The 20,684-nt window shown below is 37.6% G+C and overlaps 65 pseudogenes; all 65 read right to left on the bottom strand.

Moving 5' to 3' along the window:
• Window positions 1-104: 104 nt before the first annotated feature.
• LOC140571049 (5S ribosomal RNA) lies at window positions 105-223 on the bottom strand (annotated as a pseudogene).
• Window positions 224-408: 185 nt separating this feature from the next.
• On the bottom strand, window positions 409-527 carry LOC140566067 (5S ribosomal RNA; annotated as a pseudogene).
• Window positions 528-712: 185 nt separating this feature from the next.
• On the bottom strand, window positions 713-831 carry LOC140567509 (5S ribosomal RNA; annotated as a pseudogene).
• A 185-nt stretch (window positions 832-1,016) lies between these two features.
• LOC140567324 (5S ribosomal RNA) lies at window positions 1,017-1,135 on the bottom strand (annotated as a pseudogene).
• Window positions 1,136-1,320: 185 nt separating this feature from the next.
• On the bottom strand, window positions 1,321-1,439 carry LOC140573237 (5S ribosomal RNA; annotated as a pseudogene).
• Window positions 1,440-1,624: 185 nt separating this feature from the next.
• On the bottom strand, window positions 1,625-1,743 carry LOC140573235 (5S ribosomal RNA; annotated as a pseudogene).
• A 185-nt stretch (window positions 1,744-1,928) lies between these two features.
• LOC140571958 (5S ribosomal RNA) lies at window positions 1,929-2,047 on the bottom strand (annotated as a pseudogene).
• Window positions 2,048-2,232: 185 nt separating this feature from the next.
• Window positions 2,233-2,351, bottom strand: LOC140571807 (5S ribosomal RNA; annotated as a pseudogene).
• A 185-nt stretch (window positions 2,352-2,536) lies between these two features.
• LOC140566822 (5S ribosomal RNA) lies at window positions 2,537-2,655 on the bottom strand (annotated as a pseudogene).
• A 185-nt stretch (window positions 2,656-2,840) lies between these two features.
• LOC140573234 (5S ribosomal RNA) lies at window positions 2,841-2,959 on the bottom strand (annotated as a pseudogene).
• A 185-nt stretch (window positions 2,960-3,144) lies between these two features.
• Window positions 3,145-3,263, bottom strand: LOC140568491 (5S ribosomal RNA; annotated as a pseudogene).
• A 185-nt stretch (window positions 3,264-3,448) lies between these two features.
• LOC140567395 (5S ribosomal RNA) lies at window positions 3,449-3,567 on the bottom strand (annotated as a pseudogene).
• A 185-nt stretch (window positions 3,568-3,752) lies between these two features.
• Window positions 3,753-3,871, bottom strand: LOC140572753 (5S ribosomal RNA; annotated as a pseudogene).
• A 185-nt stretch (window positions 3,872-4,056) lies between these two features.
• On the bottom strand, window positions 4,057-4,175 carry LOC140569897 (5S ribosomal RNA; annotated as a pseudogene).
• A 185-nt stretch (window positions 4,176-4,360) lies between these two features.
• LOC140566138 (5S ribosomal RNA) lies at window positions 4,361-4,479 on the bottom strand (annotated as a pseudogene).
• Window positions 4,480-4,664: 185 nt separating this feature from the next.
• On the bottom strand, window positions 4,665-4,783 carry LOC140573344 (5S ribosomal RNA; annotated as a pseudogene).
• A 185-nt stretch (window positions 4,784-4,968) lies between these two features.
• Window positions 4,969-5,087, bottom strand: LOC140573233 (5S ribosomal RNA; annotated as a pseudogene).
• A 185-nt stretch (window positions 5,088-5,272) lies between these two features.
• LOC140567418 (5S ribosomal RNA) lies at window positions 5,273-5,391 on the bottom strand (annotated as a pseudogene).
• Window positions 5,392-5,576: 185 nt separating this feature from the next.
• LOC140566013 (5S ribosomal RNA) lies at window positions 5,577-5,695 on the bottom strand (annotated as a pseudogene).
• A 185-nt stretch (window positions 5,696-5,880) lies between these two features.
• LOC140569896 (5S ribosomal RNA) lies at window positions 5,881-5,999 on the bottom strand (annotated as a pseudogene).
• Window positions 6,000-6,184: 185 nt separating this feature from the next.
• LOC140566476 (5S ribosomal RNA) lies at window positions 6,185-6,303 on the bottom strand (annotated as a pseudogene).
• Window positions 6,304-6,488: 185 nt separating this feature from the next.
• Window positions 6,489-6,607, bottom strand: LOC140566678 (5S ribosomal RNA; annotated as a pseudogene).
• A 185-nt stretch (window positions 6,608-6,792) lies between these two features.
• LOC140572066 (5S ribosomal RNA) lies at window positions 6,793-6,911 on the bottom strand (annotated as a pseudogene).
• A 185-nt stretch (window positions 6,912-7,096) lies between these two features.
• On the bottom strand, window positions 7,097-7,215 carry LOC140566625 (5S ribosomal RNA; annotated as a pseudogene).
• Window positions 7,216-7,400: 185 nt separating this feature from the next.
• On the bottom strand, window positions 7,401-7,519 carry LOC140570974 (5S ribosomal RNA; annotated as a pseudogene).
• A 185-nt stretch (window positions 7,520-7,704) lies between these two features.
• LOC140567512 (5S ribosomal RNA) lies at window positions 7,705-7,823 on the bottom strand (annotated as a pseudogene).
• Window positions 7,824-8,008: 185 nt separating this feature from the next.
• Window positions 8,009-8,127, bottom strand: LOC140571815 (5S ribosomal RNA; annotated as a pseudogene).
• A 185-nt stretch (window positions 8,128-8,312) lies between these two features.
• LOC140572345 (5S ribosomal RNA) lies at window positions 8,313-8,431 on the bottom strand (annotated as a pseudogene).
• Window positions 8,432-8,616: 185 nt separating this feature from the next.
• LOC140572718 (5S ribosomal RNA) lies at window positions 8,617-8,735 on the bottom strand (annotated as a pseudogene).
• A 185-nt stretch (window positions 8,736-8,920) lies between these two features.
• LOC140571624 (5S ribosomal RNA) lies at window positions 8,921-9,039 on the bottom strand (annotated as a pseudogene).
• A 185-nt stretch (window positions 9,040-9,224) lies between these two features.
• LOC140568357 (5S ribosomal RNA) lies at window positions 9,225-9,343 on the bottom strand (annotated as a pseudogene).
• Window positions 9,344-9,528: 185 nt separating this feature from the next.
• Window positions 9,529-9,647, bottom strand: LOC140570165 (5S ribosomal RNA; annotated as a pseudogene).
• A 185-nt stretch (window positions 9,648-9,832) lies between these two features.
• LOC140567045 (5S ribosomal RNA) lies at window positions 9,833-9,951 on the bottom strand (annotated as a pseudogene).
• A 185-nt stretch (window positions 9,952-10,136) lies between these two features.
• On the bottom strand, window positions 10,137-10,255 carry LOC140566511 (5S ribosomal RNA; annotated as a pseudogene).
• A 185-nt stretch (window positions 10,256-10,440) lies between these two features.
• LOC140566624 (5S ribosomal RNA) lies at window positions 10,441-10,559 on the bottom strand (annotated as a pseudogene).
• A 185-nt stretch (window positions 10,560-10,744) lies between these two features.
• Window positions 10,745-10,863, bottom strand: LOC140571324 (5S ribosomal RNA; annotated as a pseudogene).
• A 185-nt stretch (window positions 10,864-11,048) lies between these two features.
• On the bottom strand, window positions 11,049-11,167 carry LOC140567501 (5S ribosomal RNA; annotated as a pseudogene).
• Window positions 11,168-11,352: 185 nt separating this feature from the next.
• LOC140571814 (5S ribosomal RNA) lies at window positions 11,353-11,471 on the bottom strand (annotated as a pseudogene).
• A 185-nt stretch (window positions 11,472-11,656) lies between these two features.
• Window positions 11,657-11,775, bottom strand: LOC140570973 (5S ribosomal RNA; annotated as a pseudogene).
• Window positions 11,776-11,960: 185 nt separating this feature from the next.
• LOC140570121 (5S ribosomal RNA) lies at window positions 11,961-12,079 on the bottom strand (annotated as a pseudogene).
• Window positions 12,080-12,264: 185 nt separating this feature from the next.
• Window positions 12,265-12,383, bottom strand: LOC140567561 (5S ribosomal RNA; annotated as a pseudogene).
• Window positions 12,384-12,568: 185 nt separating this feature from the next.
• Window positions 12,569-12,687, bottom strand: LOC140571623 (5S ribosomal RNA; annotated as a pseudogene).
• Window positions 12,688-12,872: 185 nt separating this feature from the next.
• Window positions 12,873-12,991, bottom strand: LOC140568356 (5S ribosomal RNA; annotated as a pseudogene).
• A 185-nt stretch (window positions 12,992-13,176) lies between these two features.
• Window positions 13,177-13,295, bottom strand: LOC140570163 (5S ribosomal RNA; annotated as a pseudogene).
• Window positions 13,296-13,480: 185 nt separating this feature from the next.
• LOC140566510 (5S ribosomal RNA) lies at window positions 13,481-13,599 on the bottom strand (annotated as a pseudogene).
• Window positions 13,600-13,784: 185 nt separating this feature from the next.
• On the bottom strand, window positions 13,785-13,903 carry LOC140566184 (5S ribosomal RNA; annotated as a pseudogene).
• Window positions 13,904-14,088: 185 nt separating this feature from the next.
• Window positions 14,089-14,207, bottom strand: LOC140566595 (5S ribosomal RNA; annotated as a pseudogene).
• Window positions 14,208-14,695: 488 nt separating this feature from the next.
• On the bottom strand, window positions 14,696-14,814 carry LOC140572014 (5S ribosomal RNA; annotated as a pseudogene).
• A 185-nt stretch (window positions 14,815-14,999) lies between these two features.
• On the bottom strand, window positions 15,000-15,118 carry LOC140570980 (5S ribosomal RNA; annotated as a pseudogene).
• Window positions 15,119-15,301: 183 nt separating this feature from the next.
• Window positions 15,302-15,420, bottom strand: LOC140570118 (5S ribosomal RNA; annotated as a pseudogene).
• A 184-nt stretch (window positions 15,421-15,604) lies between these two features.
• Window positions 15,605-15,723, bottom strand: LOC140567531 (5S ribosomal RNA; annotated as a pseudogene).
• A 185-nt stretch (window positions 15,724-15,908) lies between these two features.
• LOC140567455 (5S ribosomal RNA) lies at window positions 15,909-16,027 on the bottom strand (annotated as a pseudogene).
• Window positions 16,028-16,211: 184 nt separating this feature from the next.
• LOC140567952 (5S ribosomal RNA) lies at window positions 16,212-16,330 on the bottom strand (annotated as a pseudogene).
• Window positions 16,331-16,515: 185 nt separating this feature from the next.
• Window positions 16,516-16,634, bottom strand: LOC140567527 (5S ribosomal RNA; annotated as a pseudogene).
• Window positions 16,635-16,819: 185 nt separating this feature from the next.
• LOC140567529 (5S ribosomal RNA) lies at window positions 16,820-16,938 on the bottom strand (annotated as a pseudogene).
• A 185-nt stretch (window positions 16,939-17,123) lies between these two features.
• On the bottom strand, window positions 17,124-17,242 carry LOC140566801 (5S ribosomal RNA; annotated as a pseudogene).
• A 184-nt stretch (window positions 17,243-17,426) lies between these two features.
• On the bottom strand, window positions 17,427-17,545 carry LOC140571445 (5S ribosomal RNA; annotated as a pseudogene).
• Window positions 17,546-18,024: 479 nt separating this feature from the next.
• LOC140567446 (5S ribosomal RNA) lies at window positions 18,025-18,143 on the bottom strand (annotated as a pseudogene).
• Window positions 18,144-18,328: 185 nt separating this feature from the next.
• LOC140567773 (5S ribosomal RNA) lies at window positions 18,329-18,447 on the bottom strand (annotated as a pseudogene).
• Window positions 18,448-18,632: 185 nt separating this feature from the next.
• LOC140567408 (5S ribosomal RNA) lies at window positions 18,633-18,751 on the bottom strand (annotated as a pseudogene).
• A 185-nt stretch (window positions 18,752-18,936) lies between these two features.
• On the bottom strand, window positions 18,937-19,055 carry LOC140572673 (5S ribosomal RNA; annotated as a pseudogene).
• A 185-nt stretch (window positions 19,056-19,240) lies between these two features.
• LOC140570116 (5S ribosomal RNA) lies at window positions 19,241-19,359 on the bottom strand (annotated as a pseudogene).
• Window positions 19,360-19,544: 185 nt separating this feature from the next.
• LOC140568187 (5S ribosomal RNA) lies at window positions 19,545-19,663 on the bottom strand (annotated as a pseudogene).
• A 184-nt stretch (window positions 19,664-19,847) lies between these two features.
• LOC140571444 (5S ribosomal RNA) lies at window positions 19,848-19,966 on the bottom strand (annotated as a pseudogene).
• Window positions 19,967-20,445: 479 nt separating this feature from the next.
• On the bottom strand, window positions 20,446-20,564 carry LOC140572411 (5S ribosomal RNA; annotated as a pseudogene).
• Window positions 20,565-20,684: the final 120 nt, after the last annotated feature.

The raw sequence follows: 20,684 nt of genomic DNA, 5'->3' as shown, positions 1-20,684 counted from the left end.
CAACACATCAAAATTTACAACACAAAAGAGTTTCAACTACAAATTTGTGCAAAAGATGTAAATAACATGGAAATGTAAGCTTTAATTGTTTGCAGGACTGGAAAAGCTTACAACACCTGGTATTCCCAGACAGTCTCCCATTCAAGTACTAACCAGGCCCAACCCTAGGTAGCTTCTGAGATCAGACGAGATCAGGCAATCTAAGGGTGGAATGGCCGTAAGCAGAAGAACCTTGCAAACTAGAGGATTCAAATTTCATAGCTAAGACCATATTTGTTCAAAATCAAGAAAAAGCATTCCATTTTAACACATCAACATTTACAACACAAAAGAGTTTCAACTACAAATTTGTGCAAAATATGTAAATAATATGGAAATGTAAGCTTTAATTGTTTGCAGGACTGGAAAAGCTTACAACACCTGGTATTCCCATTCAGTCTCCCATTCAAGTACTAACCAGGACCAACCCTAGGTAGCTTCTGAGATCAGACGAGTTCAGGCGTTCTAAGGGTGGAATGGCCGTAAGCAGAAGAACCTTGCAAACTAGAGGATTCAAATTTCATAGATAAGACCATATTTGTTCAAAACCAAGAAAAAGCATTCCATTTCAACACATCAAAATTTACAACACAAAAGAGTTTCAACTACAAATTTGTGCAAAAGATGTAAATAACATGGCAATGTAAGCTTTAATTGTTTGCAGGACTGGAAAAGCTTACAACACCTCGTATTCCCATCCAGTCTCCCATTCAAGTACTAACCAGGCCCAATCCTAGATAGCTTCTGAGATCAGACGAGATCAGGCGATCTAAGGGTGGAATGGCCGTAAGCAGAAGAACCTTGCAAACTAGAGGATTCAAATTTCATAGCTAAGACCATATTTGTTCAAAACCAAGAAAAAGCATTCAATTTCAACACATCAAAATTTACATCACAAAAGAGTTTCAACTACAAATTTGTGCAAAAGATGTAAATAACATGGAAATGTAAGCTTTAATTGTTTGCAGGACTGGAAAAGCTTACAACACCTGGTATTCCCAGACAGTCTCCCATTCAAGTACTAACCAGGCCCAACCCTAGGTAGCTTCTGAGATCAGACGAGATGTGGCGTTCTAAGGGTGGAATGACCGTAAGCAGAAGAACCTTGCAAACTAGAGGATTCAAATTTCATAGATAAGACCATATTTGTTTAAAATCAAGAAAAAGCATTCCATTTCAACACATCAACATTTACAACACAAAAGAGTTTCAAATACAAATTTGTGCAAAAGATGAAAAAAAAATGGAAATGTAAGCTTTCTTTGTTTGCAGGATTGAAAAAGCTTACAACACCTGGTATTCCCATTCAGTCTCCCATTCAAGTACTAACCAGGCCCAACCCTAGGTAGCTTCTGAGATCAGACAAGATCAGGCATTCTAAGGGTGGAATGGCCGTAAGCAGAAGAACCTTGCAAACTAGAGGATTCAAATTTCATAGATAAGACCATATTTGTTCAAAACCAAGAAAAAGCATTCTAATTCAACACATCAACATTTAAAACACAAAAGAGTTTCAACTACAAATTTGTGCAAAAGATGTAAATAACATGGAAATGTAAGCTTTCTTTGTTTGCAGGATTAAAAAAGCTTACAACACCTGGTATTCCCATTCAGTCTCCCATTCAAGTACTAACCAGGCCCAACCCTAGGTAGCTTCTGAGATCAGACAAGATCAGGCATTCTAAGGGTGGAATGGCCGTAAGCAGAAGAACCTTGCAAACTAGAGGATTCAAATTTCATAGATAAGACCATATTTGTTCAAAACCAAGAAAAAGCATTCCATTTCAACACATCAAAATTTACAACACAAAAGAGTTTCAACTACAAATTTGTGCAAAAGATGTAAATAACATGGAAATGTAAGCTTTAATTGTTTGCAGGACTGGAAAAGCTTACAACACCTGGTATTCCCAGACAGTCTCCCATTCATGTACTAACCAGGCCCAACCCTAGGTAGCTTCTGAGATCAGACGAGATCAGGCGATCTAAGGGTGGAATGGCCGTAAGCAGAAGAACCTTGCAAACTAGAGGATTCAAATTTCATAGATAAGACCATATTTGTTCAAAACCAAGAAAAAGCATTCCATTTCAACACATCAAAATTTACAACACAAAAGAGTTTCAACTACAAATTTGTGCAAAAGATGTAAATAACATGGAAATGTAAGCTTTAATTGTTTGCAGGACTGGAAAAGCTTACAACACCTGGTATTCCCAGACAGTCTCCCATTCAAGTACTAACCAGGCCCAACCCTAGGTAGCTTCTGAGATCAGACGAGATGAGGTGTTCTAAGGGTGGAATGGCCGTAAGCAGAAGAACCTTGCAAACTAGAGGATTCAAATTTCATAGCTAAGACCATATTTGTTCAAAATCAAGAAAAAGCATTCCATTTTAACACATCAACATTTACAACACAAAAGAGTTTCAACTACAAATTTGTGCAAAAGATGTAAATAACATGGAAATGTAAGCTTTAATTGTTTGCAGGACTGGAAAAGCTTACAACACCTGGTATTCCCATTCAGTCTCCCATTCAAGTACTAACCAGGCCCAACCCTAGGTAGCTTCTGAGATCAGACAAGATCAGGCATTCTAAGGGTGGAATGGCCGTTAGCAGAAGAACCTTGCAAACTAGAGGATTCAAATTTCATAGATAAGACCATATTTGTTCAAAACCAAGAAAAAGCATTCTAATTCAACACATCAACATTTAAAACACAAAAGAGTTTCAACTACAAATTTGTGCAAAAGATGTAAATAACATGGAAATGTAAGCTTTCTTTGTTTGCAGGATTAAAAAAGCTTACAACACCTGGTATTCCCATTCAGTCTCCCATTCAAGTACTAACCAGGCCCAACCCTAGGTAGCTTCTGAGATCAGACAAGATCAGGCATTCTAAGGGTGGAATGGCCGTAAGCAGAAGAACCTTGCAAACTAGAGGATTCAAATTTCATAGATAAGACCATATTTGTTCAAAACCAAGAAAAAGCATTCCATTTCAACACATCAAAATTTACAACACAAAAGAGTTTCAACTACAAATTTGTGCAAAAGATGTAAATAACATGGAAATGTAAGCTTTAATTGTTTGCAGGACTGGAAAAGCTTACAACACCTGGTATTCCCAGACAGTCTCCCATTCAAGTACTAACCAGGCCCAACCCTAGGTAGCTTCTGAGATCAGACGAGATCAGGCGATCTAAGGGTGGAATGGCCGTAAGCAGAAGAACCTTGCAAACTAGAGGATTCAAATTTCATAGATAAGACCATATTTGTTCAAAACCAAGAAAAAGCATTCCATTTCAACACATCAAAATTTACAACACAAAAGAGTTTCAACTACAAATTTGTGCAAAAGATGTAAATAACATGGAAATGTAAGCTTTAATTGTTTGCAGGACTGGAAAAGCTTACAACACCTGGTATTCCCAGACAGTCTCCCATTCAAGTACTAACCAGGCCCAACCCTAGATAGCTTCTGAGATCAGACGAGATCAGGCGATCTAAGGGTGGAATGGCCGTAAGCAGAAGAACCTTGCAAACTAGAGGATTCAAATTTCATAGATAAGACCATATTTGTTTAAAACCAAGAAAAAGCATTCCATTTCAACACATCAAAATTTACAAAACAAAAGAGTTTCAACTACAAATTTGTGCAAAAGAAGTAAATAACATGGAAATGTAAGCTTTAATTGTTTGCAGGACTGGAAAAGCTTACAAGACCTGGTATTCCCATCCAGTCTCCCATTCAAGTACTAACCAGGCCCAACCCTAGGTAGCTTCTGAGATCAGACGAGATCAGGCGTTCTAAGGGTGGAATGGCCGTAAGCAGAAGAACCTTGCAAACTAGAGGATTCAAATTTCATAGCTAAGACCATATTTGTTCAAAACCAAGAAAAAGCATTCAATTTCAACACATCAAAATTTACATCACAAAAGAGTTTCAACTACAAATTTGTGCAAAAGATGTAAATAACATGGAAATGTAAGCTTTAATTGTTTGCAGGACTGGAAAAGCTTACAACACCTGGTATTCCCATCCAGTCTCCCATTCAAGTACTAACCAGGCCCAACCCTAGGTAGCTTCTGAGATCAGACGAGATCAGGCGTTCTAAGGGTGGAATGGCCGTAAGCAGAAGAACCTTCCAAACTAGAGGATTCAAATTTCATAGCTAAGACCATATTTGTTCAAAATCAAGAAAAAGCATTCCATTTCAACACATCAACATTTACAACACAAAAGAGTTTCAAATACAAATTTGTGCAAAAGATGAAAAAAAAATGGAAATGTAAGCTTTCTTTGTTTGCAGGATTGAAAAAGCTTACAACACCTGGTATTCCCATTCAGTCTCCCATTCAAGTACTAACCAGGCCCAGCCCTAGGTAGCTTCTGAGATCAGACAAGATCAGGCATTCTAAGGGTGGAATGGCCGTAAGCAGAAGAACCTTGCAAACTAGAGAATTCAAATTTCATAGATAAGACCATATTTGTTCAAAACCAAGAAAAAGCATTCCATTTCAACACATCAAAATTTACAACACAAAAGAGTTTCAACTACAAATTTGTGCAAAAGATGTAAATAACATGGAAATGTAAGCTTTAATTGTTTGCAGGACTGGAAAAGCTTACAACACCTGGTATTCCCAGACAGTCTCCCATTCAAGTACCAACCAGGCCCAACCCTAGATAGCTTCTGAGATCAGACGAGATGAGGTGTTCTAAGGGTGGAATGGCCGTAAGCAGAAGAACCTTGCAAACTAGAGGATTCAAATTTCATAGATAAGACCATATTTGTTTAAAATCAAGAAAAAGCATTCCATTTCAACACATCAACATTTACAACACAAAAGAGTTTCAACTACAAATTTGTGCAAAAGATGTAAATAACATGGAAATGTAAGCTTTCTTTGTTTGCAGGATTGAAAAAGCTTACAACACCTGGTATTCCCATTCAGTCTCCCATTCAAGTACTAACCAGGCCCAACCCTAGGTAGCTTCTGAGATCAGACAAGATCAGGCATTCTAAGGGTGGAATGGCCGTAAGCAGAAGAACCTTGCAAACTAGAGGATTCAAATTTCATAGATAAGACCATATTTGTTCAAAACCAAGAAAAAGCAATCTATTTCAACACATCAAAATTTACAACACAAAAGAGTTTCAACTACAAATTTGTGCAAAAGATGTAAATAACATGGAAATGTAAGCTTTAATTGTTTGCAGGACTGGAAAAGCTTACAACACCTGGTATTCCCATTCAGTCTTCCATTCAAGTACTAACCAGGCCCAACCCTAGGTTGCTTCTGAACTCAGACGAGATCAGGCGTTCTAAGGGTGGAATGGCCGTAAGCAGAAGAACCTTGCAAACTAGAGGATTCAATTTTCATAGCTAAGACCATATTTGTTCAAAATCAAGAAAAAGCATTCCATTTTAACACATCAACATTTACAACACAAAAGAGTTTCAACTACAAATTTGTGCAAAAGATGTAAATAACATGGATATGTAAGCTTTAATTGTTTGCAGGACTGGAAAAGCTTACAACACCTGGTATTCCCATTCAGTCTCCCATTCAAGTACTAACCAGGCCCAACCCTAGGTAGCTTCTGAACTCAGACGAGATCAGGCGTTCTAAGGGTGGAATGGCCATAAGCAAAAGAACCTTGCAAACTAGAGGATTCAAATTTCATAGATAAGACCATATTTGTTCAAAACCAAGAAAAAGCATTCCATTTCAACACATCAAAATTTACAACACAAAAGAGTTTCAACTACAAATTTGTGCAAAAGATGTAAATAACATGGAAATGTAAGCTTTAATTGTTTGCAGGACTGGAAAAGCTTACAACACCTGGTATTCCCAGACAGTCTCCCATTCAAGTACTAACCAGGCCCAACCCTAGGTAGCTTCTGAGATCAGATGAGATCAGGCGATCTAAGGGTGGAATGGCCGTAAACAGAAGAACCTTGCAAACTAGAGGATTCAAATTTCATAGATAAGACCATATTTGTTTAAAACCAAGAAAAAGCAATCCTTTTCAACACATCAAAATTTACAACACAAAAGAGTTTCAACTACAAATTTGTGCAAAAGATGTAAATAACATGGAAATGTAAGCTTTAATTGTTTGCAGGACTGGAAAAGCTTACAACACCTGGTATTCCCATCCAGTCTCCCATTCAAGTACTAACCAGGCCCAACCCTAGGTAGCTTCTGAGATCAGACGAGATGAGGCGTTCTAAGGGTGGAATGGCCGTAAGCAGAAGAACCTTGCAAATTAGAGGATTCAAATTTCATAGCTAAGACCATATTTGTTCAAAACCAAGAAAAAGCATTCCATTTCAACACATCAAAATTTACATCACAAAAGAGTTTCAACTACAAATTTGTGCAAAAGATGTAAATAACATGGAAATGTAAGCTTTAATTGTTTGCAGGACTGGAAAAGCTTACAACACCTGGTATTCCCAGACAGTCTCCCATTCAAGTACTAACCAGGCCCAACCCTAGGTAGCTTCTGAGACCAGACGAGATGAGGCGTTCTAAGGGTGGAATGGCCGTAAGCAGAAGAACCTTGCAAACTAGAGGATTCAAATTTCATAGCTAAGACCATATTTGTTCAAAACCAAGAAAAAGCATTCCATTTCAACACATCAAAATTTACAACACAAAAGAGTTTCAACTACAAATTTGTGCAAAAGATGTAAATAACATGGAAATGTAAGCTTTAATTGTTTGCAGGACTGGAAAAGCTTACAACACCTGTTATTCCCAGACAGTCTCCCATTCAAGTACTAAACAGGCCCAACTCTAGGTAGCTTCTGAGATCAGACGAGATCAGGCGATCTAAGGGTGGAATGGCCGTAAGCAGAAGAACCTTACAAACTAGAGGATTCAAATTTCATAGCTAAGACCATATTTGTTCAAAATCAAGAAAAAGCATTCCATTTCAACACATCAAAATTTACAACACAAAAGAGTTTCAACTACAAATTTGTGCAAATTATGTAAATAACATGGAAATGTAAGCTTTAATTGTTTGCAGGATTGGAAAAGCTTACAACACCTGGTATTCCCAGACAGTCTCCCATTCAAGTACTAACCAGGCCCAACCCGAGGTAGCTTCTGAGATCAGATGAGATGAGGCGTTCTAAGGGTGGAATGGCCGTAAGCAGAAGAACCTTGCAAACTAGAGGATTCAAATTTCATAGATAAGACCATATTTGTTCAAAACCAAGAAAAAGCAATCCATTTCAACACATCAACATTTACAACACAAAAGAGTTTCAAATACAAATTTTTGCAAAAGATGAAAAAAAAATGGAAATGTAAGCTTTCTTTGTTTGCAGGATTGAAAAAGCTTACAACACCTGGTATTCCCATTCAGTCTCCCATTCAAGTACTAACCAGGCCCAACCCTAGGTAGCTTCTGAGATCAGACGAGATCAGGCATTCTAAGGGTGGAATGGCCGTAAGCAGAAGAACATTGCAAACTAGAGGATTCAAATTTCATAGCTAAGACCATATTTGTTCAAAATCAAGAAAAAGCATTCCATTTTAACACATCAACATTTACAACACAAAAGAGTTTCAACTACAAATTTGTGCAAAAGATGTAAATAACATGGAAATGTAAGCTTTAATTGTTTGCAGGACTGGAAAAGCTTACAACACCTGGTATTCCCATTCAGTCTCCCATTCAAGTACTAACCAGGCCCAACCCTAGGTAGCTTCTGAGATCAGACGAGATCAGGCGTTCTAAGGGTGGAATGGCCGTAAGCAGAAGAACATTGCAAACTAGAGGATTCAAATTTCATAGATAAGACCATATTTGTTCAAAACCAAGAAAAAGCATTCCATTTCAACACATCAACATTTACAACACAAAAGAGTTTCAACTACAAATTTGTACAAAAGATGTAAATAACATGGAAATGTAAGCTTTAATTGTTTGCAGGACTGGAAAAGCTTACAACACCTGGTATTCCCAGACAGTCTCCCATTCAAGTACTAACCAGGCCCAACCCTAGGTAGCTTCTGAGATCAGACAAGATCAGGCGTTCTAAGGGTGGAATGGCCGTAAACAGAAGAACTGTGCAAACTAGAGAATTCAAATTTCATAGCTAAGACCATATTTGTTCAAAACCAAGGAAAAGCATTCCATTTTAACACATCAAAATTTACAACACAAAAGAGTTTCAAATACAAATTTGTGCAAAAGATGAAAAAAAAATGGAAATGTAAGCTTTCTTTGTTTGCAGGATTGAAAAAGCTTACAACACCTGGTATTCCCATTCAGTCTCCCATTCAAGTACTAAACAGGCCCAACCCTAGGTAGCTTCTGAGATCAGACGAGATCAGGCATTCTAAGGGTGGAATGGCCGTAAGCAGAAGGACATTGCAAACTAGAGGATTCAAATTTCATAGCTAAGACCATATTTGTTCAAAATCAAGAAAAAGCATTCCATTTTAACACATCAACATTTACAACACAAAAGAGTTTCAACTACAAATTTGTGCAAAAGATGTAAATAACATGGAAATGTAAGCTTTAATTGTTTGCAGGACTGGAAAAGCTTACAACACCTGGTATTCCCAGACAGTCTCCCATTCAAGTACTAACCAGGCCCAACCCTAGGTACCTTCTGAGATCAGATGAGATCAGGCGTTCTAAGGGTGGAATGGCCGTAAGCAGAAGAACATTGCAAACTAGAGGATTCAAATTTCATAGATAAGACCATATTTGTTCAAAACCAAGAAAAAGCATTCCATTTTAACACATCAAAATTTACAACACAAAAGAGTTTCAACTACAAATTTGTGCAAAAGATGTAAATAACATGGAAATGTAAGCTTTAATTGTTTGCAGGACTGGAAAAGCTTACAACACCTGGTATTCCCAGACAGTCTCCCATTCAAGTACTAACCAGGCCCAACCCTAGGTAGCTTCTGAGATCAGACGAGATTAGGCGTTCTAAGGGTGGAATGGCCGTAAGCAGAAGAACCTTGCAAACTAGAGAATTCAAATTTCATAGCTAAGACCATATTTGTTCAAAACCAAGAAAAAGCATTCCATTTTAACACATCAAAATTTACAACACAAAAGAGTTTCAACTACAAATTTGTGCAAAAGATGTAAATAACATGGAAATGTAAGCTTTAATTGTTTGCAGGATTGGAAAAGCTTACAACACCTGGTATTCCCAGAAAGTCTCCCATTCAAGTACTAACCAGGCCCAACCCGAGGTAGCTTCTGAGATCAGACGATATGAGGCGTTCTAAGGGTGGAATGGCCGCAAGCAGAAGAACCTTGCAAACTAGAGGATTCAAATTTCATAGATAAGACCATATTTGTTTAAAATCAAGAAAAAGCAATCCATTTCAACACATCAACATTTACAACACAAAAGAGTTTCAAATACAAATTTGTGCAAAAGATGAAAAAAAAATGGAAATGTAAGCTTTCTTTGTTTGCAGGATTGAAAAAGCTTACAACACCTGGTATTCCCATTCAGTCTCCCATTCAAGTACTAACCAGGCCCAACCCTAGTTAGCTTCTGAGATCAGACAAGATCAGGCATTCTAAGGGTGGAATGGCCGTAAGCAGAAGAACCTTGCAAACTAGAGGATTCAAATTTCATAGATAAGACCATATTTGTTCAAAACCAAGTAAAAGCATTCCATTTCAACACATCAAAATTTACAACACAAAAGAGTTTCAACTTCAAATTTGTGCAAAAGATGTAAATAACATGGAAATGTAAGCTTTAATTGTTTGCAGGACTGGAAAAGCTTACAACACCTGGTATTCCCAGACAGTCTCCCATTCAAGTACTAACCAGGCCCAACCCTAGGTAGCTTCTGAGATCAGACGAAATCAGGCGATCTAAGGGTCGAATGGCCATAAGCAGAAAAACCTTGCAAACTAGAGGATTCAAATTTCATAGCTAAGACCATATTTGTTCAAAATCAAGAAAAAGCATTCCATTTTAACACATCAACATTTACAACACAAAAGAGTTTCAACTACAAATTTGTGCAAAAGATGTAAATAACATGGAAATGTAAGCTTTAATTGTTTGCAGGACTGGAAAAGCTTACAACACCTGGTATTCCCAGACAGTCTCCCATTCAAGTACTAACCAGGCCCAACCCTAGCTAGCTTCTGAGATCAGACAAGAGCAGGCGTTCTAAGGGTGGAATGGCCGTAAGCAGAAGAACTTTGCAAACTAGAGGATTCAAATTTCATAGCTAAGACCATATTTGTTCAAAATCAAGAAAAAGCATTCCATTTCAACACATCAAAATTTACAACACAAAAGAGTTTCAACTACAAATTTGTGCAAATTATGTAAATAACATGGAAATGTAAGCTTTAATTGTTTGCAGGATTGGAAAAGCTTACAACACCTGGTATTCCCAGACAGTCTCCCATTCAAGTACTAACCAGGCCCAACCCGAGGTAGCTTCTGAGATCAGATGAGATGAGGCGTTCTAAGGGTGGAATGGCCGTAAGCAGAAGAACCTTGCAAACTAGAGGATTCAAATTTCATAGATAAGACCATATTTGTTCAAAACCAAGAAAAAGCAATCCATTTCAACACATCAACATTTACAACACAAAAGAGTTTCAAATACAAATTTTTGCAAAAGATGAAAAAAAAATGGAAATGTAAGCTTTCTTTGTTTGCAGGATTGAAAAAGCTTACAACACCTGGTGTTCCCATTCAGTCTCCCATTCAAGTACTAACCAGGCCCAACCCTAGGTAGCTTCTGAGATCAGACGAGATCAGGCATTCTAAGGGTGGAATGGCCGTAAGCAGAAGAACATTGCAAACTAGAGGATTCAAATTTCATAGCTAAGACCATATTTGTTCAAAATCAAGAAAAAGCATTCCATTTTAACACATCAACATTTACAACACAAAAGAGTTTCAACTACAAATTTGTGCAAAAGATGTAAATAACATGGAAATGTAAGCTTTAATTGTTTGCAGGACTGGAAAAGCTTACAACACCTGGTATTCCCATTCAGTCTCCCATTCAAGTACTAACCAGGCCCAACCCTAGGTAGCTTCTGAGATCAGACGAGATCAGGCGTTCTAAGGGTGGAATGGCCGTAAGCAGAAGAACATTGCAAACTAGAGGATTCAAATTTCATAGATAAGACCATATTTGTTCAAAACCAAGAAAAAGCATTCCATTTCAACACATCAACATTTACAACACAAAAGAGTTTCAACTACAAATTTGTACAAAAGATGTAAATAACATGGAAATGTAAGCTTTAATTGTTTGCAGGACTGGAAAAGCTTACAACACCTGGTATTCCCAGACAGTCTCCCATTCAAGTACTAACCAGGCCCAACCCTAGGTAGCTTCTGAGATCAGACAAGATCAGGCGTTCTAAGGGTGGAATGGCCGTAAACAGAAGAACTGTGCAAACTAGAGAATTCAAATTTCATAGCTAAGACCATATTTGTTCAAAACCAAGGAAAAGCATTCCATTTTAACACATCAAAATTTACAACACAAAAGAGTTTCAAATACAAATTTGTGCAAAAGATGAAAAAAAAATGGAAATGTAAGCTTTCTTTGTTTGCAGGATTGAAAAAGCTTACAACACCTGGTATTCCCATTCAGTCTCCCATTCAAGTACTAACCAGGCCCAACCCTAGGTAGCTTCTGAGATCAGACGAGATCAGGCATTCTAAGGGTGGAATGGCCGTAAGCAGAAGGACATTGCAAACTAGAGGATTCAAATTTCATAGCTAAGACCATATTTGTTCAAAATCAAGAAAAAGCATTCCATTTTAACACATCAACATTTACAACACAAAAGAGTTTCAACTACAAATTTGTGCAAAAGATGTAAATAACATGGAAATGTAAGCTTTAATTGTTTGCAGGACTGGAAAAGCTTACAACACCTGGTATTCCCATTCAGTCTCCCATTCAAGTACTAACCAGGCCCAACCCTAGGTACCTTCTGAGATCAGATGAGATCAGGCGTTCTAAGGGTGGAATGGCCGTAAGCAGAAGAACATTGCAAACTAGAGGATTCAAATTTCATAGATAAGACCATATTTGTTCAAAACCAAGAAAAAGCATTCCATTTCAACACATCAACATTTACAACACAAAAGAGTTTCAACTACAAATTTGTACAAAAGATGTAAATAACATGGAAATGTAAGCTTTAATTGTTTGCAGGACTGGAAAAGCTTACAACACCTGGTATTCCCAGACAGTCTCCCATTCAAGTACTAACCAGGCCCAAACCTAGGTAGCTTCTGAGATCAGACAAGATCAGGCGTTCTAAGGGTGGAATGGCCGTATACAGAAGAACTGTGCAAACTAGAGAATTCAAATTTCATAGCTAAGACCATATTTGTTCAAAACCAAGGAAAAGCATTCCATTTTAACACATCAAAATTTACAACACAAAAGAGTTTCAACTACAAATTTGTGCAAAAGATGTAAATAACATGGAAATGTTAGCTTTAATTGTTTGCAGGACTGGAAAAGCTTACAACACCTGGTATTCCCAGACAGTCTCCCATTCAAGTACTAACCAGGCCCAACCCTAGGTAGCTTCTGAGATCAGACGAGATTAGGCGTTCTAAGGGTGGAATGGCCGTAAGCAGAAGAACCTTGCAAACTAGAGAATTCAAATTTCATAGCTAAGACCATATTTGTTCAAAACCAAGAAAAAGCATTCCATTTTAACACATCAAAATTTACAACACAAAAGAGTTTCAACTACAAATTTGTGCAAAAGATGTAAATAACATGGAAATGTAAGCTTTAATTGTTTGCAGGATTGGAAAAGCTTACAACACCTGGTATTCCCAGAAAGTCTCCCATTCAAGTACTAACCAGGCCCAACCCGAGGTAGCTTCTGAGATCAGACGATATGAGGCGTTCTAAGGGTGGAATGGCCGCAAGCAGAAGAACCTTGCAAACTAGAGGATTCAAATTTCATAGATAAGACCATATTTGTTTAAAATCAAGAAAAAGCAATCCATTTCAACACATCAACATTTACAACACAAAAGAGTTTCAAATACAAATTTGTGCAAAAGATGAAAAAAAAATGGAAATGTAAGCTTTCTTTGTTTGCAGGATTGAAAAAGCTTACAACACCTGGTATTCCCATTCAGTCTCCCATTCAAGTACTAACCAGGCCCAACCCTAGTTAGCTTCTGAGATCAGACAAGATCAGGCATTCTAAGGGTGGAATGGCCGTAAGCAGAAGAACCTTGCAAACTAGAGGATTCAAATTTCATAGATAAGACCATATTTGTTCAAAACCAAGAAAAAGCATTCCATTTCAACACATCAAAATTTACAACACAAAAGAGTTTCAACTTCAAATTTGTGCAAAAGATGTAAATAACATGGAAATGTAAGCTTTAATTGTTTGCAGGACTGGAAAAGCTTACAACACCTGGTATTCCCAGACAGTCTCCCATTCAAGTACTAACCAGGCCCAACCCTAGCTAGCTTCTGAGATCAGACAAGAGCAGGCGTTCTAAGGGTGGAATGGCCGTAAGCAGAAGAACTTTGCAAACTAGAGGATTCAAATTTCATAGCTAAGACCATATTTGTTCAAAACCAAGAAAAAGCATTCCATTTCAACACATCAAAATTTACAACACAAAAGAGTTTCAACTACAAATTTGTGCAAAAGATGTAAATAACATGGAAATGTAAGCTTTAATTGTTTGCAGGACTGGAAAAGCTTACAACACCTGGTATTCCCAGACAGTCTCCCATTCAAGTACTAACCAGGCCCAACCCTAGGTAGCTTCTGAGATCAGACGAGATCAGGCGTTCTAAGGGTGGAATGGCCATAAGCAGAAGAACCTTGCAAACTAGAGGATTCAAATTTCATAGATAAGACCATATTTGTTCAAAACCAAGAAAAAGCATTCCATTTCAACACATCAAAATTTACAACACAAAAGAGTTTCAACTACAAATTTGTGCAAAAGATGTAAATAACATGGAAATGTAAGCTTTAATTGTTTGCAGGACTGGAAAAGCTTACAACACCTGGTATTCCCATACACTCTCCCATTCAACTACTAACCAGGCCCAACCCTAGGTAGCTTCTGAGATCAGACGAGATCAGGCGTTCTAAGGGTGGAATGGCCGTAAGCAGAAGAACCTTCCAAACTAGAGGATTCAAATTTCATAGCTAAGACCATATTTGTTTAAAACCAAGAAAAAGCATTCCATTTCAACACATCAACATTTACAACACAAAAGAGTTTCAACTACAAATTTGTGTAAAAGATGTAAATAACATGGAAATGTAAGCTTTAATTGTTTGCAGGATTGGAAAAGCTTACAACACCTGGTATACCCAGACTGTCTCCCATTCAAGTACTAACCAGGCCCAACCCTAGGTAGCTTCTGAGATCAGACGAGATCAAGCGTTCTAAGGGTGGAAGGCCGGAAGCAGAAGAACCTTGCAAATTAGAGGATTCAAATTTCATAGATAAGACCATATTTGTTTAAAATCAAGAAAAAGCATTCCATTTCAACACATCAACATTTACAACACAAAAGAGTTTCAACTACAAATTTGTGCAAAAGATATAAATAACATGGCAATGTAAGCTTTAATTGTTTGCAGGACTGGAAAAGCTTACAACACCTGGTATTCCCATTCAGTCTCCCATTCAAGTACTAACCAGGCCCAACCCTAGGTAGCTTCTGAGATCAGACAAGATCAGGCGTTCTAAGGGTGGAATGGCCGTAAGCAGAAGAGCTTTGCAAACTAGAGGATTCAAATTTCATAGCTAAGACCATATTTGTTCAAAACCAAGAAAAAACATTCCATTTCAACACATCAAAATTTACAACACAAAAGAGTTTCAACTACAAATTTGTGCAAAAGATGTAAATAACATGGAAATGTAAGCTTTAATTGTTTGCAGGACTGGAAAAGCTTACAACACCTGGTATTCCCAGACAGTCTCCCATTCAAGTACTAACCAGGCCCAACCCTAGGTAGCTTCTGAGATCAGACAAGATCAGGCGTTCTAAGGGTGGAATGGCCGTAAGCAGAAGAGCTTTGCAAACTAGAGGATTCAAATTTCATAGCTAAGACCATATTTGTTCAAAACCAAGAAAAAGCATTCCATTTCAACACATCAAAATTTACAACACAAAAGAGTTTCAAATACAAATTTGTGCAAGAGATGAAAAAAATGGAAATGTAAGCTTTAATTGTTTGCAGGATTGAAAAAGCTTACAACACCTGGTATTCCCAGACAGTCTCCCATTCAAGTACTAACCAGGCCCAACCCTGGGTAGCTTCTGAGATCAGACGAGACCAGGCGTTCTAAGGGTGGAATGGCCATAAGCAGAAAAACCTTGCAAACTAGAGGATTCAAATTTCATAGCTAAGACCATATTTGTTCAAAACCAAGAAAAAGCATTCCATTTCAACACATCAACATTTACAACACAAAAGAGTTTCAACTACAAATTTGTGCAAAAGATGTAAAAAAATGGAAATGTAAGCTTTAATTGTTTGCAGGATTGGAAAAGCTTACAACACCTGGTATTCCCAGACAGCCTCCCATTGAAGTACTAACCAGGCCCAACCCTAGGTAGCTTCTGATATCAGACGAGATCAGGCGTTCTAAGGGTGGAATGGCCGGAAGCAGAAGAACCTTGCAAACTAGAGGATTCAAATTTCATAGCTAAGACCATATTTGTTCAAAACCAAGAAAAAGCATTCCATTTCAACACATCAACATTTACAACACAAAAGAGTTTCAACTACAAATTTGTGGAAAAGATGTAAATAACATGGAAATGTAAGCTTTAATTGTTTGCAGGATTGGAAAAGCTTACAACACCTGGTATACCCAGACAGTCTCCCATTCAAGTACTAACCAGGCCCAACTCTAGGTTGCTTCTGAGATCAGACGAGATCAGGCGTTCTAAGGGTGGAATTGCCGTAAGCAGAAGAACCTTACAAACTAGAGGATTCAAATATTATAGCCAAGACCATATTTGTTCAAAACCAAGAAAAAGCATTCCATTTCAACAAATCAACATTTACAACACAAAAGAGATTCAAATACAAATTTGTGCAAAAGATGAAAAAAAATGGAAATGTAAGCTTTAATTGTTTGCAGGTTTGAAAAAGCTTACAACACCTGCTATTCCCAGACAGTCTCCCATTCAAGTACTAACCAGGCCCAACTCTAGGTTGCTTCTGAGATCAGACGAGATCAGGCGTTCTAAGGGTGGATAGGCCGTAAGCAGAAGAGCCTTGCAAACTAGAGGATTCAAATTTCATAGCTAAGACCATATTTGTTCAAAACCAAGAAAAAGCATTCCATTTCAACACATCAAAATTTACAACACAAAAGAGTTTCAACTACAAATTTGTGCAAAAGAAGTAAATAACATGGAAATGTAAGCTTTAATTGTTTGCAGGACTGGAAAAGCTTACAACACCTGGTATTCCCATCCAGTCTCCCATTCAAGTACTAACCAGGCCAAACTCTAGGTAGCTTCTGAGATCAGAAGAGATCAGGCGTTCTAAGGGTGGAATGGCCGTAAGCAGAAGAACCTTGCAAACTACAGGATTCAAATTTCATAGCTAAGACCATATTTGTTCAAAACCAAGAAAAAGCATTCAATTTCAACACATCAAAATTTACATCACAAAAGAGTTTCAACTACAAATTTGTGCAAAAGATGTAAATAACATGGAAATGTAAGCTTTAATTGTTTGCAGGATTGGAAAAGCTTACAACACCTGGTATTCCCAGACAGCCTCCCATTGAAGTACTAACCAGGCCCAACCCTAGGTAGCTTCTGATATCAGACGAGATCAGGCGTTCTAAGGGTGGAATGGCCGGAAGCAGAAGAACCTTGCAAACTAGAGGATTCAAATTTCATAGCTAAGACCATATTTGTTCAAAACCAAGAAAAAGCATTCCATTTCAACACATCAACATTTACAACACAAAAGAGTTTCAACTACAAATTTGTGGAAAAGATGTAAATAACATGGAAATGTAAGCTTTAATTGTTTGCAGGATTGGAAAAGCTTACAACACCTGGTATACCCAGACAGTCTCCCATTCAAGTACTAACCAGGCCCAACTCTAGGTTGCTTCTGAGATCAGACGAGATCAGGCGTTCTAAGGGTGGAATGGCCGTAAGCAGAAGAACCTTACAAACTAGAGGATTCAAATATTATAGCCAAGACCATATTTGTTCAAAACCAAGAAAAAGCATTCCATTTCAACAAATCAACATTTACAACACAAAAGAGATTCAAATACAAATTTGTGCAAAAGATGAAAAAAAATGGAAATGTAAGCTTTAATTGTTTGCAGGTTTGAAAAAGCTTACAACACCTGCTATTCCCAGACAGTCTCCCATTCAAGTACTAACCAGGCCCAACCCTAGGTAGCTTCTGAGATCAGACGAGATCAGGTATTCAAAGGGTGGAATGGCCGTAAGCAGAAGAACCTTGCAAACTAGAGGATTCAAATTTCATAGCTAAGACCATATTTGTTCAAAACCAATAAAAATCATTCCATTTCAACACATCAACATTTACAACACAAAAGAGTTTCAAATACAAATTTGTGCAAAAGATGTAAATAACATGGAAATGTAAGCTTTAATTGTTTGCAGGATTGGAAAAGCTTACAACACCTGGTATTCCCAGACAGTCTCCCATTCAAGTACTAACCAGGCCCAACTCTAGGTTGTTTCTGAGATCAGACGTTCTAAGGGTGGAATGGCCGTAAGCAGAAGAACCTTGCAAACTAGAGGTTTCAAATTTCATAGCTAAGACCATATTTGTTCAAAACCAAGAAAAAGCATTCCATTTCAACACATCAACATTTACAACACAAAAGAGTTTCAACTACAAATTTGTGTAAAAGATGTAAATAACATGGAAATGTAAGCTTTAATTGTTTGCAGGATTGGAAAAGCTTACAACACCTGGTATACCCATACAGTCTCCCATTCAAGTACTAACCTTGCGCAACCCTAGGTAGCTTCTGAGATCAGACGAGATCAGGTGTTCTAAGGGTGTAATGGCCGTAAGCAGACGAACCTTGCAAACTAGAGGATTCAAATTTCATAGCTAAGACCATATTTGTTCAAAACCAAGAAAAAGCATTCCATTTCAACACATCAAAATTTACAACACAAAAGAGTTTCAACTACAAATTTGTGCAAAAGATGTAAATAACATGGAAATGTAAGCTTTAATTGTTTGCAGGATTGGAAAAGCTTACAACAACTGGTATTCCCAGACAGTCTCCCATTCAAGTACTAACCAGTCCCAACTCTAGGTTGCTTCTGAGATCAGACGAGATCAGGCGTTCTAAGGGTGGATAGGCCGTAAGCAGAAGAGCCTTGCAAACTAGAGGATTCAAATTTCATAGCTAAGACCATATTTGTTCAAAACCAAGAAAAAGCATTCCATTTCAACACATCAAAATTTACAACACAAAAGAGTTTCAACTACAAATTTGTGCAAAAGAAGTAAATAACATGGAAATGTAAGCTTTAATTGTTTGCAGGACTGGAAAAGCTTACAACACCTGGTATTCCCAGACAGTCTCCCATTCAAGTACTAACCAGGCCCAACTCTAGGTAGCTTCTGAGATCAGAGGATATCAGGCGTTCTAAGGGTGGAATGGCCGTAAGCAGAAGAACCTTGCAAACTAGAGGATTCAAATTTCATAGCTAAGACCATATTTGTTCAAAACCAAGAAAAAGCATTCAATTTCAACACATCAAAATTTACATCACAAAAGAGTTTCAACTACAAATTTGTGCAAAAGATGTAAATAACATGGAAATGTAAGCTTTAATTGTTTGCAGGACTGGAAAAGCTTACAACACCTGGTATTCCCAGACAGTCTCCCATTCAAGTACTAACCAGGCCCAACCCTAGGTAGCTTCTGAGATCAGACGAGATGAGGCGTTCTAAGGGTGGAATGGCCGTAAGCAGAAGAACCTTCCAAACTAGAGGATTCAAATTTCATAGATAAGACCATATTTGTTTAAAATCAAGAAAAAGCATTCCACTTCAACACATCAACATTTACAACACAAAAGAGTTTCAACTACAAATTTGTGCAAAAGATGTAAATAACATGGAAATGTAAGCTTTAATTGTTTGCAGGACTGGAAAAGCTTACAACACCTGGTATTCCCATTCAGTCACCCATTCAAGTACTAACCAGGCCCAACCCTAGGTAGCTTCTGAGCTCAGACGAGATCAGGCGTTCTAAGGGTGGAATGGCCGTAAGCAGAAGAACCTTGCAAACTAGAGGATTCAAATTTCATAGCTAAGACCATATTTGTTTAAAACCAAGAAAAAGCATTCCATTTCAACACATCAACATTTACAACACAAAAGAGTTTCAACTACAAATTTGTGGAAAAGATGTAAATAACATGGAAATGTAAGCTTTAATTGTTTGCAGGATTGGAAAAGCTTACAACACCTGGTATACCCAGACAGTCTCCCATTCGAGTACTAACCAGGCCAAACTCTAGGTTGCTTCTGAGATCAGACGAGATCAGGCGTTCTAAGGGTGGAATGGCCGTAAGCAGAAGAACCTTACAAACTAGAGGATTCAAATATTATAGCCAAGACCATATTTGTTCAAAACCAAGAAAAAGCATTCCATTTCAACAAATCAACATTTACAACACAAAAGAGATTCAAATACAAATTTGTGCAAAAGATGAAAAAAAATGGAAATGTAAGCTTTAATTGTTTGCAGGTTTGAAAAAGCTTACAACACCTGCTATTCCCAGACAGTCTCCCATTCAAGTACTAACCAGGCCCAACCCTAGGTAGCTTCTGAGATCAGACGAGATCAGGTATTCAAAGGGTGGAATGGCCGTAAGCAGAAGAACCTTGCAAACTAGAGGATTCAAATTTCATAGCTAAGACCATATTTGTTCAAAACCAATAAAAATCATTCCATTTCAACACATCAACATTTACAACACAAAAGAGTTTCAAATACAAATTTGTGCAAAAGATGTAAATAACATGGAAATGTAAGCTTTAATTGTTTGCAGGATTGGAAAAGCTTACAACACCTGGTATTCCCAAACAGTCTCCCATTCAAGTACTAACCAGGCCCAACTCTAGGTTGTTTCTGAGATCAGACGTTCTAAGGGTGGAATGGCCGTAAGCAGAAGAACCTTTCAAACTAGAGGATTCAAATTTCATAGATAAGACCATATTTGTTCAAAACCAAGAAAAAGCATTCCATTTTAACACATCAAAATTTACAACACAAAAGAGTTTCAACTACAAATTTGTGCAAAAGATGTAAATAACATGGAAATGTAAGCTTTAATTGTTTGCAGGACTGGAAAAGCTTACAAAACCTGGTATTCCCATTCAGTCTCCCATTCAAGTACTAACCAGGCCCAACCCTAGGTAGCTTCTGAGATCAGACGAGATCAGGCGTTCTAAGGGTGGAATGGCCGTAAGCAGAAGAGCCTTGCAAACTAGAGGATTCAAATTTCATAGATAAGACCATATTTGTTCAAAACCAAGAAAAAGCATTCCATTTCAACACATCAACATTTACAACACAAAAGAGTTTCAACTA

This window comes from Salminus brasiliensis, chromosome 11, assembly GCF_030463535.1.
Source record: "Salminus brasiliensis chromosome 11, fSalBra1.hap2, whole genome shotgun sequence".
NCBI lineage: Eukaryota > Metazoa > Chordata > Actinopteri > Characiformes > Bryconidae > Salminus > Salminus brasiliensis.
Note: the sequence above shows the minus strand (reverse complement) of the source record. Positions and strands in the feature narration are given on the sequence as shown.